Source organism: Pelophylax lessonae, assembly GCF_965119305.1.
Source record: "Pelophylax lessonae genome assembly, chromosome: 12".
Taxonomy (NCBI): domain Eukaryota; kingdom Metazoa; phylum Chordata; class Amphibia; order Anura; family Ranidae; genus Pelophylax; species Pelophylax lessonae.
In genome coordinates, this window is record NC_138779.1 from 133,567,630 (window position 1) to 133,584,462 (window position 16,833).

The following is a 16,833-nucleotide window of genomic DNA, read 5'->3' on the forward strand; positions in this document are numbered from 1 at the left end:
TCTTTTATGGTGCAAGAATGAGCCATCAGACAGAAGTAATTTTTTGGAGCTTAAAGTCCAAAAACACACACACAGCAAACACACTCCCTCACATTCACCCCAAAATCCACAGACATTAACAAAGCAAATCCACACCCCCAGATTTCAAAATTAAAAAGCAACTCAAGTATAAATCTGAAAATGTCCTACCTTTTGAAGAGAATCAACTTCTTCCTTGCTTGTGCAGAGGAGATTCATCTAGCTCTTCTGAGGGAACTCCTCGCCTTCTTCTCCAGGCTCCGATGAAGAGGTCCATGCAACACATTTCTCACTTTCTGTCTTCAAGCTTGAGCATGCACATCAGACAGGACCCATAGTTTACAGCTTAAAGCCCGAGACATTGGTCGTTCAGCCAACACATTCCGCTGGCCAGTTCTGCACACAATAATGATGTGCTGCTTTCATTTCTCCTCAGAATGAGGGCACACAACACTTCGCTGTTCTTCTTTTTCTTTTATTGTGCAAGAATGCGCCATCAGACAGAAGTAATTTTTTGGAGCTTAAAGTCCAAAAACAGACACACAGCAAACACACTCCCTCACATTCACGCCAAAATCCACAGACATTAACACAGCAAATCCACACCCCCAGTCAAAATTAAAAAGCAACTCAAGTATAAATCTGAAAATGTCCTACCTTTTGAAGAGAATCAACTTCTTCCTTGCTTGTGCAGAGGAGATACATCTAGCTCTTCTGAGGGAACTCCTCGCCTTCTCCTCCAGGCTCCGATGAAGAGGTCCATGCAACACATTTCTCACTTTCTGTCTTCAAGCTTGAGCATGCACATCAGACGGGACCCATAGTTTACAGCTTAAAGCCCAAGACATTGGTCGCTCAGCCAACACATTCAGCTGGACACTTCTGCACACAATAATGATGTGCTGCTTTCATTTCTCCTAAGAATGAGGGCACACAACACTTCGCTGTTCTTCTTTTTCTTTTATGGTGCAAGAATGCGCCATCAGACAGAAGTAATTTTTTGGAGCTTAAAGTCCAAAAACACACACACAGCAAACACACTCCCTCACATTCACCCCAAAATCCACAGACATTAACACAGCAAATCCACACCCCCAGATTTCAAAATTAAAAAGCAACTCAAGTATAAATCTGAAAATGTCCTACCTTTTGAAGAGAATCAACTTCTTCCTTGCTTGTGCAGAGGAGATTCATCTAGCTCTTCTGAGGGAACTCCTTGCCTTCTCCTCCAGGCTCCCATGAAGAGGTCCGTGCAACACATTTTTCACTTTCTGTCTTCAAGCTTGAGCATGCACATCCGACGGGACCAATAGTTTACAGCTTAAAGCCCGACACATTGGTCGCTCAGCCAACACATTCAGCTGGCCAGTTCTGCACACAATAATGATGTTCTGCTTTCATTTCTCCTCAGAATGAGGGCACACAACACTTCGCTGTTCTTCTTTTTCTTTTATTGTGCAAGAATGAGCCATCAGACAGAAGTAATTTTTTGGAGCTTAAAGTCCAAAAACACACACACAGCAAACACACTCCCTCACATTCACCCCAAAATCCACAGACATTAACACAGCAAATCCACACCCCCAGATTTCAAAATTAAAAAGCAACTCAAGTATAAATCTGAAAATGTCCTACCTTTTGAAGAGAATCAACTTCTTCCTTGCTTGTGCAGAGGAGATTCCTCTAGCTCTTCTGAGGGAACTCCTCGCCTTCTCCTCCAGGCTCCGATGAAGAGGTCCATGCAACACATTTCTCACTTTCTGTCTTCAAGCTTGAGCATGCACATCAGACGGGACCCATAGTTTACAGCTTAAAGCCCGAGACATTGGTCGCTAAGCCAACACATTCAGCTGGCCAGTTCTGCACACAATAATGATGTGCTGCTTTCATTTCTCCTCAGAATGAGGGCACACAACACTTCGCTGTTCTTCTTTTTCTTTTATGGTGCAAGAATGCGCCATCAGACAGAAGTAATTTTTTGGAGCTTAAAGTCCAAAAACACACACACAGCAAACACACTCCCTCACATTCACCCCAAAATCCACAGACATTAACACAGCAAATCCACACCCCCAGATTTCAAAATTAAAAAGAAACTCAGGTATAAATCTGAAAATGTCCTACCTTTTGAAGAGAATCAACTTCTTCCTTGCTTGTGCAGAGGAGATTCCTCTAGCTCTTCTGAGGGAACTCCTCGCCTTCTCCTCCAGGCTCCGATGAAGAGGTCCATGCAACACATTTCTCACTTTCTGTCTTCAAGCTTGAGCATGCACATCAGACGGGACCCATAGTTTACAGCTTAAAGCCCGAGACATTGGTCGCTCAGCCAACACATTCAGCTGGCCAGTTCTGCACACAATAATGATGTGCTGCTTTCATTTCTCCTCAGAATGAGGGCACACAACACTTCGCTGTTCTTCTTTTTCTTTTATGGTGCAAGAATGCGCCATCAGACAGAAGTAATTTTTTGGAGCTTAAAGTCCAAAAACACACACACAGCAAACACACTCCCTCACATTCACCCCAAAATCCACAGACATTAACACAGCAAATCCACACCCCCAGATTTCAAAATTAAAAAGAAACTCAGGTATAAATCTGAAAATGTCCTACCTTTTGAAGAGAATCAACTTCTTCCTTGCTTGTGCAGAGGAGATTCCTCTAGCTCTTCTGAGGGAACTCCTTGCCTTCTCCTCCAGGCTCTCATGAAGAGGTCCGTGCAACACATTTTTCACTTTCTGTCTTCAAGCTTGAGCATGCACATCCGACGGGACCAATAGTTTACAGCTTAAAGCCCGAGACATTGGTCGCTCAGCCAACACATTCAGCTGGCCAGTTCTGCACACAATAATGATGTTCTGCTTTCATTTCTCCTCAGAATGAGGGCACACAACACTTCGCTGTTCTTCTTTTTCTTTTATTGTGCAAGAATGAGCCATCAGACAGAAGTAATTTTTTGGAGCTTAAAGTCCAAAAACACACACACAGCAAACACACTCCCTCACATTCACCCCAAAATCCACAGACATTAACACAGCAAATCCACACCCCCAGATTTCAAAATTAAAAAGCAACTCAAGTATAAATCTGAAAATGTCCTACCTTTTCAAGAGAATCAACTTCTTCCTTGCTTGTGCAGAGGAGATTCATCTAGCTCTTCTGAGGGAACTCCTCGCCTTCTCCTCCAGGCTCCGATGAAGAGGTCCATGCAACACATTTCTCACTTTCTGTCTTCAAGCTTGAGCATGCACATCAGACGGGACGCATAGTTTACAGCTTAAAGCCCGAGACATTGGTCGCTCAGCCAACACATTCAGCTGGCCAGTTCTGCACACAATAATGATGTGCTGCTTTCATTTCTCCTCAGAATGAGGGCACACAACACTTCGCTGTTCTTCTTTTTCTTTTATGGTGCAAGAATGCGCCATCAGACAGAAGTAATTTTTTGGAGCTTAAAGTCCAAAAACACACACACAGCAAACACACTCCCTCACATTCACCCCAAAATCCACAGACATTAACACAGCAAATCCACACCCCCAGATTTCAAAATTAAAAAGCAACTCAAGTATAAATCTGAAAATGTCCTACCTTTTGAAGAGAATCAACTTCTTCCTTGCTTGTGCAGAGGAGATTCATCTAGCTCTTCTGAGGGAACTCCTCGCCTTCTCCTCCAGGCTCCCATGAAGAGGTCCGTGGAACACATTTCTCTCTTTCTGTCTTCAAGCTTGAGTATGCACATCAAACGGGACCCATAGTTTACAGCTTAAAGCCCGAGACATTGGTCGCTTAGCCAACACATTCAGCTGTCCAGTTCTGCACACAATAATGATGTGCTGCTTTCATTTCTCCTCAGAATGAGGGCACACAACACTTCGCTGTTCTTCTTTTTCTTTTATTGTGCAAGAATGCGCCATCAGACAGAAGTAATTTTTTGGAGCTTAAAGTCCAAAAACACACACACAGCAAACACACTCCCTCACATTCACGCCAAAATCCACAGACATTAACACAGCAAATCCACACCCCCAGTCAAAATTAAAAAGCAACTCAAGTCTAAATCTGAAAATGTCCTACCTTTAGAAGAGAATCAACTTCTTCCTTGCTTGTGCAGAGGAGATTCATCTAGCTCTTCTGAGGGAACTCCTCGCCTTCTCCTCCAGGCTCTGATGAAGAGGTCCATGCAACACATTTCTCACTTTCTGTCTTCAAGCTTGAGCATGCACATCAGACGGGACCCATAGTTTACAGCTTAAAGCTCGAGACATTGGTCGCTCAGCCAACACATTCCGCTGGCCAGTTCTGCACACAATAATGATGTGCTGCTTTCATTTCTCCTCAGAATGAGGGCACACAACACTTCGCTGTTCTTCTTTTTCTTTTATTGTGCAAGAATGCGCCATCAAAAAGAAGTAATTTATTGGAGCTTAAAGTCCAAAAACATACACACAGCAAACACACTCCCTCACATTCACCCCCAAATCCACAGACATTAACACAGCAAATCCACACCCCCAGATTTGAAAATTAAAAAGCAACTCAAGTATAAATCTGAAAATGTCCTACCTTTTGAAGAGAATCAACTTCTTCCTTACTTGTGCAGAGGAGATTCATCTAGCTCTTCTGAGGGAACTCCTTGCCTTCTCCTCCAGGCTCCCATGAAGTGGTCCGTGCAATACATTTCTCACTTTCTGTCTTCAAGCTTGAGCATGCACATCAGACGGGACCCATAGTTTAAAGCTTAAAGCCCGAGACATTGGTCCCTCAGCCAACACATTCATCTGGCCAGTTCTGCACACAATAATTATGTGCTGCTTTCATTTCTCCTCAGAATGAGGGCACACAACACTTCGCTGTTCTTCTTTTTCTTTTATTGTGCAAGAATGCGCCATCAGACAGAAGTAATTTATTGGAGCTTAAAGTCCAAAAACACACACACAGCAAACACACTCCCTCACATTCACCCCAAAATCCACAGACATTAACACAGCAAATCCACACCCCCAGATTTCAAAATTAAAAAGCAACTCAAGTATAAATCTGAAAATGTCCTACCTTTTGAAGAGAATCAACTTCTTCCTTACTTGTGCAGAGGAGATTCATCTAGCTCTTCTGAGGGAACTCCTTGCCTTCTCCTCCAGGCTCCCATGAAGAGGTCCGTGCAATACATTTCTTACTTTCTGTCTTCGAGCTTGAGCATGCACATCAGACGGGACCCATAGTTTACAGCTTAAAGCCCGAGACATTTGTCGCTCAGCCAACACATTCAGCTGGCCAGTTCTGCACACAATAATGATGTTCTGCTTTCATTTCTCCTCAGAATGAGGGCACACAACACTTCGCTGTTCTTCTTTTTCTTTTATTGTGCAAGAATGCGCCATCAGACAGAAGTAACTTATTGGAGCTTAAAGTCCAAAAACACACACACAGCAAACACACTCCCTCACATTCACCCCAAAATCCACAGACATTATCACAGCAAATCCACACCCCCAGATTTGAAAATTAAAAAGCAACTCAAGTATAAATCTGAAAATGTCCTACCTTTTGAAGAGAATCAACTTCTTCCTTGCTTGTGCAGAGGAGATTCATCTAGCTCTTCTGAGGGAACTCCTCGCCTTCTCCTCCAGGCTCCGATGAAGAGGTCCATGCAACACATTTCTCACTTTCTGTCTTCAAGGTTGAGCATGCACATCAGACGGGACCCATAGTTTACAGCTTAAAGCTCGAGACATTGGTCGCTCAGCCAACACATTCTGCTGGCCAGTTCTGCACACAATAATGATGTGCTGCTTTCATTTCTCCTCAGAATGAGGGCACACAACACTTCGCTGTTCTTCTTTTTCTTTTATGGTGCAAGAATGCGCCATCAGACAGAAGTAATTTTTTGGAGCTTAAAGTCCAAAAACACACACACAGCAAACACACTCTCTCACATTCACCCCAAAATCCACAGACATTAACACAGCAAATCCACACCCCCAGATTTCAAAATTAAAAAGCAACTCAAGTATAAATCTGAAAATGTCCTACCTTTTGAAGAGAATCAACTTCTTACTTGCTTGTGCAGAGGAGATTCATCTAGCTCTTCTGAGGGAACTCCTTGCCTTCTCCTCCAGGCTCCCATGAAGAGGTCCGTGCAACACATTTTTCACTTTCTGTCTTCAAGCTTGAGCATGCACATCCGACGGGACCAATAGTTTACAGCTTAAAGCCCGAGACATTGGTCGCTCAGCCAACACATTCAGCTGGCCAGTTCTGCACACAATAATGATGTTCTGCTTTCATTTCTCCTCAGAATGAGGGCACACAACACTTCGCTGTTCTTCTTTTTCTTTTATTGTGCAAGAATGAGCCATCAGACAGAAGTAATTTTTTGGAGCTTAAAGTCCAAAAACACACACACAGCAAACACACTCCCTCACATTCACCCCAAAATCCACAGACATTAACACAGAAAATCCACACCCCCAGATTTCAAAATTAAAAAGCAACTCAAGTATAAATCTGAAAATGTCCTACCTTTAGAAGAGAATCAACTTCTTCCTTGCTTGTGCAGAGGAGATTCATCTAGCTCTTCTGAGGGAACTCCTCGCCTTCTCCTCCAGGCTCCGATGAAGAGGTCCATGCAACACATTTCTCACTTTCTTTCTTCAAGCTTGAGCATGCACATCAGACGGGACCCATAGTTTACAGCTTAAAGCTCGAGACATTGGTCGCTCAGCCAACACATTCCGCTGGCCAGTTCTGCACACAATAATGATGTGCTGCTTTCATTTCTCCTCAGAATGAGGGCACACAACACTTCGCTGTTCTTCTTTTTCTTTTATTGTGCAAAAATGCGCCATCAGACAGAAGTAATTTATTGGAGCTTAAAGTCCAAAAACACACACACAGCAAACACACTCCCTCACATTCACCCCCAAATCCACAGACATTAACACAGCAAATCCACACCCCCAGATTTGAAAATTAAAAAGCAACTCAAGTATAAATCTGAAAATGTCCTACCTTTTGAAGAGAATCAACATCTTCCTTGCTTGTGCAGAGGAGATTCATCTAGCTCTTCTGAGGGAACTCCTCGCCTTCTCCTCCAGGCTCCGATGAAGAGGTCCATGCAACACATTTCTCACTTTCTGTCTTCAAGCTTGAGCATGCACATCAGACGGGACCCATAGTTTACAGCTTAAAGCCCGAGACATTGGTCGCTCAGCCAACACATTCAGCTGGCCAGTTCTGCACACAATAATGATGTGCTGCTTTCATTTCTCCTCAGAATGAGGGCACACAACACTTCACTGTTCTTCTTTTTCTTTTATGGTGCAAGAATGCGCCATCAGACAGAAGTAATTTTTTGGAGCTTAAAGTCCAAAAACACACACACAGCAAACACACTCCCTCACATTCACTCCAAAATCCACAGACATTAACACAGCAAATCCACACCCCCAGATTTCAAAATTAAAAAGCAACTCAAGTATAAATCTGAAAATGTCCTACCTTTTGAAGAGAATCAACTTCTTCCTTGCTTGTGCAGAGGAGATTCATCTAGCTCTTCTGAGGGAACTCCTTGCCTTCTCCTCCAGGCTCCCATGAAGAGGTCCGTGCAACACATTTCTCACTTTCTGTCTTCAAGCTTGAGCATGCACATCAGATGGTACCCATAGTTTACAGCTTAAAGCCAGAGACATTGGTCGTTCAGCCAACACATTCCGCTGGCCAGTTCTGCACATAATAATGATGTGCTGCTTTCATTTCTCCTCAGAATGAGGGCATACAACACTTCGCTGTTCTTCTTTTTCTTTTATTGTGCAAGAATGCGCCATCAGACAGAAGTAATTTTTTGGAGCTTAAAGTCCAAAAACACACACACAGCAAACACACTCCCTCACATTCACCCCAAAATCCACGGACATTAACACAGCAAATCCACACCCCCAGATTTCAAAATTAAAAAGCAACTCAAGTATAAATCTGAAAATGTCCTACCTTTTCAAGAGAATCAACTTCTTCCTTGCTTGTGCAGAGGAGATTCATCTAGCTCTTCTGAGGGAACTCCTCGCCTTCTCCTCCAGGCTCCGATGAAGAGGTCCATGCAACACATTTCTCACTTTCTGTCTTCAAGGTTGAGCATGCACTTTAGACGGGACCCATAGTTTACAGCTTAAAGCCCGAGACATTGGTCGCTCAGCCAACACATTCCGCTGGCCAGTTCTGCACACAATAATGATGTGCTGCTTTCATTTCTCCTCAGAATAAGGGCACACAACACTTCGCTGTTCTTCTTTTTCTATTATGGTGCAAGAATGCGCCATCAGACAGAACTAATTTTTTGGAGCTTAAAGTCCAAAAACACACACACAGCAAACACACTCCCTCACATTCACCCCAAAATCCACAGACATTAACACAGCAAATCCACACCCCCAGATTTCAAAATTAAAAAGAAACTCAAGTATAAATCTGAAATTGTCCTTCCTTTTGAAGAGAATCAACTTCTTCCTTGCTTGTGCAGAGGAGATTTATCTAGCTCTTCTGAGGGAACTCCTCGCCTTCTCCTCCAGGCTCCAATGAAGAGGTCCATGCAACACATTTCTCACTTTCTGTCTTCAAGCTTGAGCATGCACATCCGACGGGACCCATAGTTTACAGCTTAAAGCCCGAGACATTGGTCGCTCAGCCAACACATTCCGCTGTCCAATTCTGCACACAATAATTATGTGCTGCTTTCATTTCTCCTCAGAATGAGGGCACACAACACTTCACTGTTCTTCTTTTTCTTTTATGGTGCAAGAATGAGCCATCAGACAGAAGTAATTTTTTGGAGCTTAAAGTCCAAAAACACACACACAGCAAACACACTCCCTCACATTCACCCCAAAATCCACAGACATTAACAAAGCAAATCCACACCCCCAGATTTCAAAATTAAAAAGCAACTCAAGTATAAATCTGAAAATGTCCTACCTTTTGAAGAGAATCAACTTCTTCCTTGCTTGTGCAGAGGAGATTCATCTAGCTCTTCTGAGGGAACTCCTCGCCTTCTTCTCCAGGCTCCGATGAAGAGGTCCATGCAACACATTTCTCACTTTCTGTCTTCAAGCTTGAGCATGCACATCAGACAGGACCCATAGTTTACAGCTTAAAGCCCGAGACATTGGTCGTTCAGCCAACACATTCCGCTGGCCAGTTCTGCACACAATAATGATGTGCTGCTTTCATTTCTCCTCAGAATGAGGGCACACAACACTTCGCTGTTTTTCTTTTTCTTTTATTGTGCAAGAATGCGCCATCAGACAGAAGTAATTTTTTGGAGCTTAAAGTCCAAAAACAGACACACAGCAAACACACTCCCTCACATTCACGAAAAAATCCACAGACATTAACACAGCAAATCCACACCCCCAGTCAAAATTAAAAAGCAACTCAAGTATAAATCTGAAAATGTCCTACCTTTTGAAGAGAATCAACTTCTTCCTTGCTTGTGCAGAGGAGATACATCTAGCTCTTCTGAGGGAACTCCTCGCCTTCTCCTCCAGGCTCCGATGAAGAGGTCCATGCAACACATTTCTCACTTTCTGTCTTCAAGCTTGAGCATGCACATCAGACGGGACCCAAAGTTTACAGCTTAAAGCCCAAGACATTGGTCGCTCAGCCAACACATTCAGCTGGCCACTTCTGCACACAATAATGATGTGCTGCTTTCATTTCTCCTAAGAATGAGGGCACACAACACTTCGCTGTTCTTCTTTTTCTTTTATGGTGCAAGAATGCGCCATCAGACAGAAGTAATTTTTTGGAGCTTAAAGTCCAAAAACACACACACAGCAAACACACTCCCTCACATTCACCCCAAAATCCACAGACATTAACACAGCAAATCCACACCCCCAGATTTCAAAATCAAAAAGCAACTCAAGTATAAATCTGAAAATGTCCTACCTTTTGAAGAGAATCAACTTCTTCCTTGCTTGTGCAGAGGAGATTCATCTAGCTCTTCTGAGGGAACTCCTTGCCTTCTCCTCCAGGCTCCCATGAAGAGGTCCGTGCAACACATTTTCCACTTTCTGTCTTCAAGCTTGAGCATGCACATCCGACGGGACCAATAGTTTACAGCTTAAAGCCCGACACATTGGTCGCTCAGCCAACACATTCAGCTGGCCAGTACTGCACACAATAATGATGTTCTGCTTTCATTTCTCCTCAGAATGAGGGCACACAACACTTCGCTGTTCTTCTTTTTCTTTTATTGTGCAAGAATGAGCCATCAGACAGAAGTAATTTTTTGGAGCTTAAAGTCCAAAAACACACACACAGCAAACACACTCCCTCACATTCACCCCAAAATCCACAGACATTAACACAGCAAATCCACACCCCCAGATTTCAAAATTAAAAAGCAACTCAAGTATAAATCTGAAAATGTCCTACCTTTTGAAGAGAATCAACTTCTTCCTTGCTTGTGCAGAGGAGATTCCTCTAGCTCTTCTGAGGGAACTCCTCGCCTTCTCCTCCAGGCTCCGATGAAGAGGTCCATGCAACACATTTCTCACTTTCTGTCTTCAAGCTTGAGCATGCACATCAGACGGGACCCATAGTTTACAGCTTAAAGCCCGAGACATTGGTCGCTCAGCCAACACATTCCGCTGGCCAGTTCTGCACACAATAATGATGTGCTGCTTTCATTTCTCCTCAGAATGAGGGCACACAACACTTCGCTGTTCTTCTTTTTCTTTTATTGTGCAAGAATGCGCCATCAGACAGAAGTAATTTATTGGAGCTTAAAGTCCAAAAACACACACACAGCAAACACACTCCCTCACATTCACCCCCAAATCCACAGACATTAACACAGCAAATCCACACCCCCAGATTTGAAAATTAAAAAGCAACTCAAGTATAAATCTGAAAATGTCCTACCTTTTGAAGAGAATCAACTTCTTCCTTACTTGTGCAGAGGAGATTCATCTAGCTCTTCTGAGGGAACTCCTTGCCTTCTCCTCTAGGCTCCCATGAAGAGGTCCGTGCAATACATTTCTCACTTTCTGTCTTCAAGCTTGAGCATGCACATCAGACGGGACCCATAGTTTACAGCTTAAAGCCCGAGACATTGGTCCCTCAGCCAACACATTCATCTGGCCAGTTCTGCACACAATAATTATGTGCTGCTTTCATTTCTCCTCAGAATGAGGGCACACAACACTTCGCTGTTCTTCTTTTTCTTTTATTGTGCAAGAATGCGCCATCAGACAGAAGTAATTTATTGGAGCTTAAAGTCCAAAAACACACACACAGCAAACACACTCCCTCACATTCACCCCAAAATCCACAGACATTAACACAGCAAATCCACACCCCCAGATTTCAAAATTAAAAAGCAACTCAAGTATAAATCTGAAAATGTCCTACCTTTTGAAGAGAATCAACTTTTTCCTTACTTGTGCAGAGGAGATTCATCTAGCTCTTCTGAGGGAACTCCTTGCCTTCTCCTCCAGGCTCCCATGAAGAGGTCCGTGCAATACATTTCTTACTTTCTGTCTTCGAGCTTGAGCATGCACATCAGACGGGACCCATAGTTTACAGCTTAAAGCCCGAGACATTGGTCGCTCAGCCAACACATTCAGCTGGCCAGTTCTGCACACAATAATGATGTTCTGCTTTCATTTCTCCTCAGAATGAGGGCACACAACACTTCGCTGTTCTTCTTTTTCTTTTATGGTGCAAGAATGCGCCATCAGACAGAAGTAATTTTTTGGAGCTTAAAGTCCAAAAACACACACACAGCAAACACACTCCCTCACATTCACCCCAAAATCCACAGACATTAACACAGCAAATCCACACCCCCAGATTTCAAAATTAAAAAGCAACTCAAGTATAAATCTGAAAATGTCCTACCTTTTGAAGAGAATCAACTTCTTCCTTGCTTGTGCAGAGGAGATTCATCTAGCTCTTCTGAGGGAACTCCTTGCCTTCTCCTCCAGGCTCCCATGAAGAGGTCCGTGCAACACATTTTTCACTTTCTGTCTTCAAGCTTGAGCATGCACATCCGACGGGACCAATAGTTTACAGCTTAAAACCTCGAAACATTGGTCGCTCAGCCAACACATTCAGCTGACCAGTTCTGCACACAATAATGATGTGCTGCTTTCATTTCTCCTCCGAATGAGGGCACACAACACTTTGCTGTTCTTCTTTTTCTTTTATTGTGCAAGAATGCGCCATCAGACAGAAGTAATTTTTTGGAGCTTAAAGTCCAAAAACACACACACAGCAAACACACTCCCTCACATTCACCCCAAAATCCACAGACATTAACACAGCAAATCCACACCCCCAGATTTGAAAATTAAAAAGCAACTCAAGTATAAATCTGAAAATGTCCTACCTTTTGAAGAGAATCAACTTCTTCCTTGCTTGTGCAGAGGAGATTCATCTAGCTCTTCTGAGGGAACTCCTCGCCTTCTCCTCCAGGCTCCGATGAAGAGGTCCATGCAACACATTTCACACTTTCTGTCTTCAAGCTTGAGCATGCACATCAGACGGGACCCATAGTTTAAAGCTTAAAGCCCGAGACATTGGTCGCTCAGCCAACACATTTAGCTGGCCAGTTCTGCACACAATAATGATGTGCTGCTTTCATTTCTCCTCAGAATGAGGGCACACAATACTTCGCTGTTCTTTTTCTTTTATTGTGCAAGAATGCGCCATCAGACAGAAGTAATTTTTTGGAGCTTAAAGTCCAAAAACACACACACAGCAAACACACTCCCTCACATTCACCCCAAAATCCACAGAAATTAACACAGCAAATCCACACCCCCAGATTTCAAAATTAAAAAGCAACTCAAGTATAAATCTGAAAATGTCCTACCTTTTGAAGAGAATCAACTTCTTCCTTGCTTGTGCAGAGGAGATTCATCTAGCTCTTCTGAGGGAACTCCTCGCCTTCTCCTCCAGGCTCCGATGAAGAGGTCCATGCAACACATTTCTCACTTTCTGTCTTCAAGGTTGAGCATGCACATCAGACGGGACCCATAGTTTACAGCTTAAAGCCCGAGACATTGGTCGCTCAGCCAACACATTCCGCTGGCCAGTTCTGCACACAATAATTATGTGCTGCTTTCATTTCTCCTCAGAACGAGGGCACACAACACTTCGCTGTTCTTCTTTTTCTTTTATGGTGCAAGAATGAGCCATCAAACAGAAGTAATTTTTTGGAGCTTAAAGTCCAAAAACACACACACAGCAAACACACTCCCTCACATTCACGCCAAAATCCACAGACATTAACACAGCAAATCCACACCCCCAGTCAAAATTAAAAAGCAACTCAAGTATAAATCTGAAAATGTCCTACCTTTTGAAGAGAATCAACTTCTTCCTTGCTTGTGCAGAGGAGATTCATCTAGCTCTTCTGAGGGAACTCCTCGCCTTCTCCTCCAGGCTCCGATGAAGAGGTCCATGCAACACATTTCTCACTTTCTGTCTTCAAGCTTGAGCATGCACATCAGACGGGACCCATAGTTTACAGCTTAAAGCCCGAGACATTGGTCGCTCAGCCAACACATTCAGCTGGCCAGTTCTGCACACAATAATGATGTGCTGCTTTCATTTCTCCTCAGAATGAGGGCACACAACACTTCGCTGTTCTTCTTTTTCTTTTATGGTGCAAGAATGCGCCATCAGACAGAAGTAATTTTTTGGAGCTTAAAGTCCAAAAACACACACACAGCAAACACACTCCCTCACATTCACCCCAAAATCCACAGACATTAACACAGCAAATCCACACCCCCAGATTTCAAAATTAAAAAGCAACTCAAGTATAAATCTGAAAATGTCCTACCTTTTCAAGAGAATCAACTTCTTCCTTGCTTGTGCAGAGGAGATTCATCTAGCTCTTCTGAGGGAACTCCTCGCCTTCTCCTCCAGGCTCCCATGAAGAGGTCCGTGCAACACATTTTTCACTTTCTGTCTTCAAGCTTGAGCATGCACATCCGACGGGACCAATAGTTTACAGCTTAAAGCCCGAGACATTGGTCGCTCAGCCAACACATTCAGCTGGCCAGTTCTGCACACAATAATGATGTTCTGCTTTCATTTCTCCTCAGAATGAGGGCACACAACACTTCGCTGTTCTTCTTTTTCTTTTATTGTGCAAGAATGCGCCATCAGACAGAAGTAATTTTTTGGAGCTTAAAGTCCAAAAACACACACACACAGCAAACACACTCCCTCACATTCACCCCAAAATCCACAGACATTAACACAGCAAATCCACACCCCCAGATTTCAAAATTAAAAAGCAACTCAAGTATAAATCTGAAAATGTCCTACCTTTTGAAGAGAATCAACTTCTTCCTTGCTTGTGCAGAGGAGATTCATCTAGCTCTTCTGAGGGAACTCCTCGCCTTCTCCTCCAGGCTCCCATGAAGAGGTGTGTGCAACACATTTCTCACTTTCTGTCTTCAAGCTTGAGTATGCACATCAAACGGGACCCATCGTTTACAGCTTAAAGCCCGAGACATTGGTCGCTCAGCCAACACATTCAGCTGTCCAGTTCTGCACACAATAATCATGTGCTGCTTTCATTTCTCCTCAGAATGAGGGCACACAACACTTCGCTGTTCTTCTGTTTCTTTTATGGTGCAAGAATGCGCCATCAGACAGAAGTAATTTTTTGGAGCTTAAAGTCCAAAAACACACACACAGCAAACACACTCCCTCACATTCACCCCAAAATCCACAGACATTAACACAGCAAATCCACACCCCCAGATTTCAAAATAAAAAGCAACTCAAGTTTAAATCTGAAAATGTCCTACCTTTTGAAGAGAATCAACTTCTTCCTTGCTTGTGCAGAGGAGATTCATCTAGCTCTTCTGAGGGAACTCCTCGCCTTCTCCTCCAGGCTCCAATGAAGAGGTCCGTGCAACACATTTCTCACTTTCTGTCTTCAAACTTGAGCATGCACATCAGACGGGACCCATAGTTTACAGCTTAAAGCCCGAGACATTGGTCGCTCAGCCAACACATTCAGCTGGCCAGTTCTGCACACAATAATGATGTGCTGCTTTCATTTCTCCTCAGAATGAGGGCACACAACACTTTGCTGTTCTTCTTTTTCTTTTATGGTGCAAGAATGCGCCATCAGACAGAAGTAATTTTTTGGAGCTTAAAGTCCAAAAACACACACAGCAAACACACTCCCTCACATTCACCCCAAAATCCACAGACATTAACACAGCAAATCCACACCCCCAGATTTCAAAATTAAAAAGCAACTCAAGTATAAATCTGAAAATGTCCTACCTTTTGAAGAGAATGAACTATTCCTTGCTTGTGCAGAGGAGATTCATCTAGCTCTTCTGAGGGAACTCCTCACCTTCTCCTCCAGGCTCCGATGAAGAGGTCCGTGCAACACATTTCTCACTTTCTGTCTTCAAGCTTGAGCATGCACATCAGACGGGACCCATAGTTTACAGCATAAAGCCAGAGACATTGGTCGCTCAGCCAACACATTCCGCTGGCCAGTTCTGCACACAATAATGATGTGCTGCTTTCATTTCTCCTCAGAATGAGGGCACACAACACTTTGCTGTTCTTCATTTTCTTTTATTGTGCAAGAATTCGCCATCAGACAGAAGTAATTTTTTGGAGCTTAAAGTCCAAAAAACACACTTACAGCAAACACACTCCCTAACATTCACCCCAAAATCCACAGACATTAACCCAGCAAATCCACACCCCCAGATTTCAAAATTAAAAAGCAACTCAAGTATAAATCTGAAAATGTCCTACCTTTTGAAGAGAATCAACTTCTTCCTTGCTTGTGCAGAGGAGATTCTTCTAGCTCTTCTGAGGAAACTCCTCGCCTTCTCTTCCAGGCTCCCATGAAGAGGTCCGTGCAACACATTTTTCACTTTCTGTCTTCAAGCTTGAGCATGCACATCCGACGGGACCAATAGTTTACAGCTTAAAGCCCGAGACATTGGTCGCTCAGCCAACACATTCAGCTGGCCAGTTCTGCACACAATAATGATGTGCTGCTTTCATTTCTCCTCAGAATGAGGGCACACAACACTGTGCTGTTCTTCTTTTTCTTTTATTGTGCAAGAATGCGCCATCAGACAGAAGTAATTTTTTGGAGCTTAAAGTCCAAAAACACACACACAGCAAACAAACTCCCTCACATTCACCCCAAAATCCACAGACATTAACACAGCAAATCCACACCCCCAGATTTCAAAATTAAAAAGCAACTCAAGTATAAATCTGAAAATGTCCTACCTTTTGAAGAGAATCAACTTCTTCTTTGCTTGTGCAGAGGAGATTCATCTAGCTCTTTTGAGGGAACTCCTCGCCTTCTCCTCCAGGCTCCGATGAAGAGGTCCATGCAACACATTTCTCACTTTCTGTCTTCAAGCTTGAGCATGCACATCAGACGGGACCCATAGTTTAAAGCTTAAAGCCCGAGACATTGGTCGCTCAGCCAACACATTCAGCTGGCCAGTTCTGCACACAATAATGATGTGCTGCTTTCATTTCTCCTCAGAATGAGGGCACACAACACTTCGCTGTTCTTCTTTTTCTTTTATTGTGCAAGAATGCGCCATCAGACAGAAGTAATTTTTGGAGCTTAAAGTCCAAAAACACACACACAGCAAACACACTCCCTCACATTCACCCCAAAATCCACAGACATTAACACAGCAAATCCACACCCCCAGATTTCAAAATTAAAAAGCAACTCAAGTATAAATCTTAAAATGTCCTACCTTTTGAAGAGAATCAACTTCTTCCTTGCTCGTG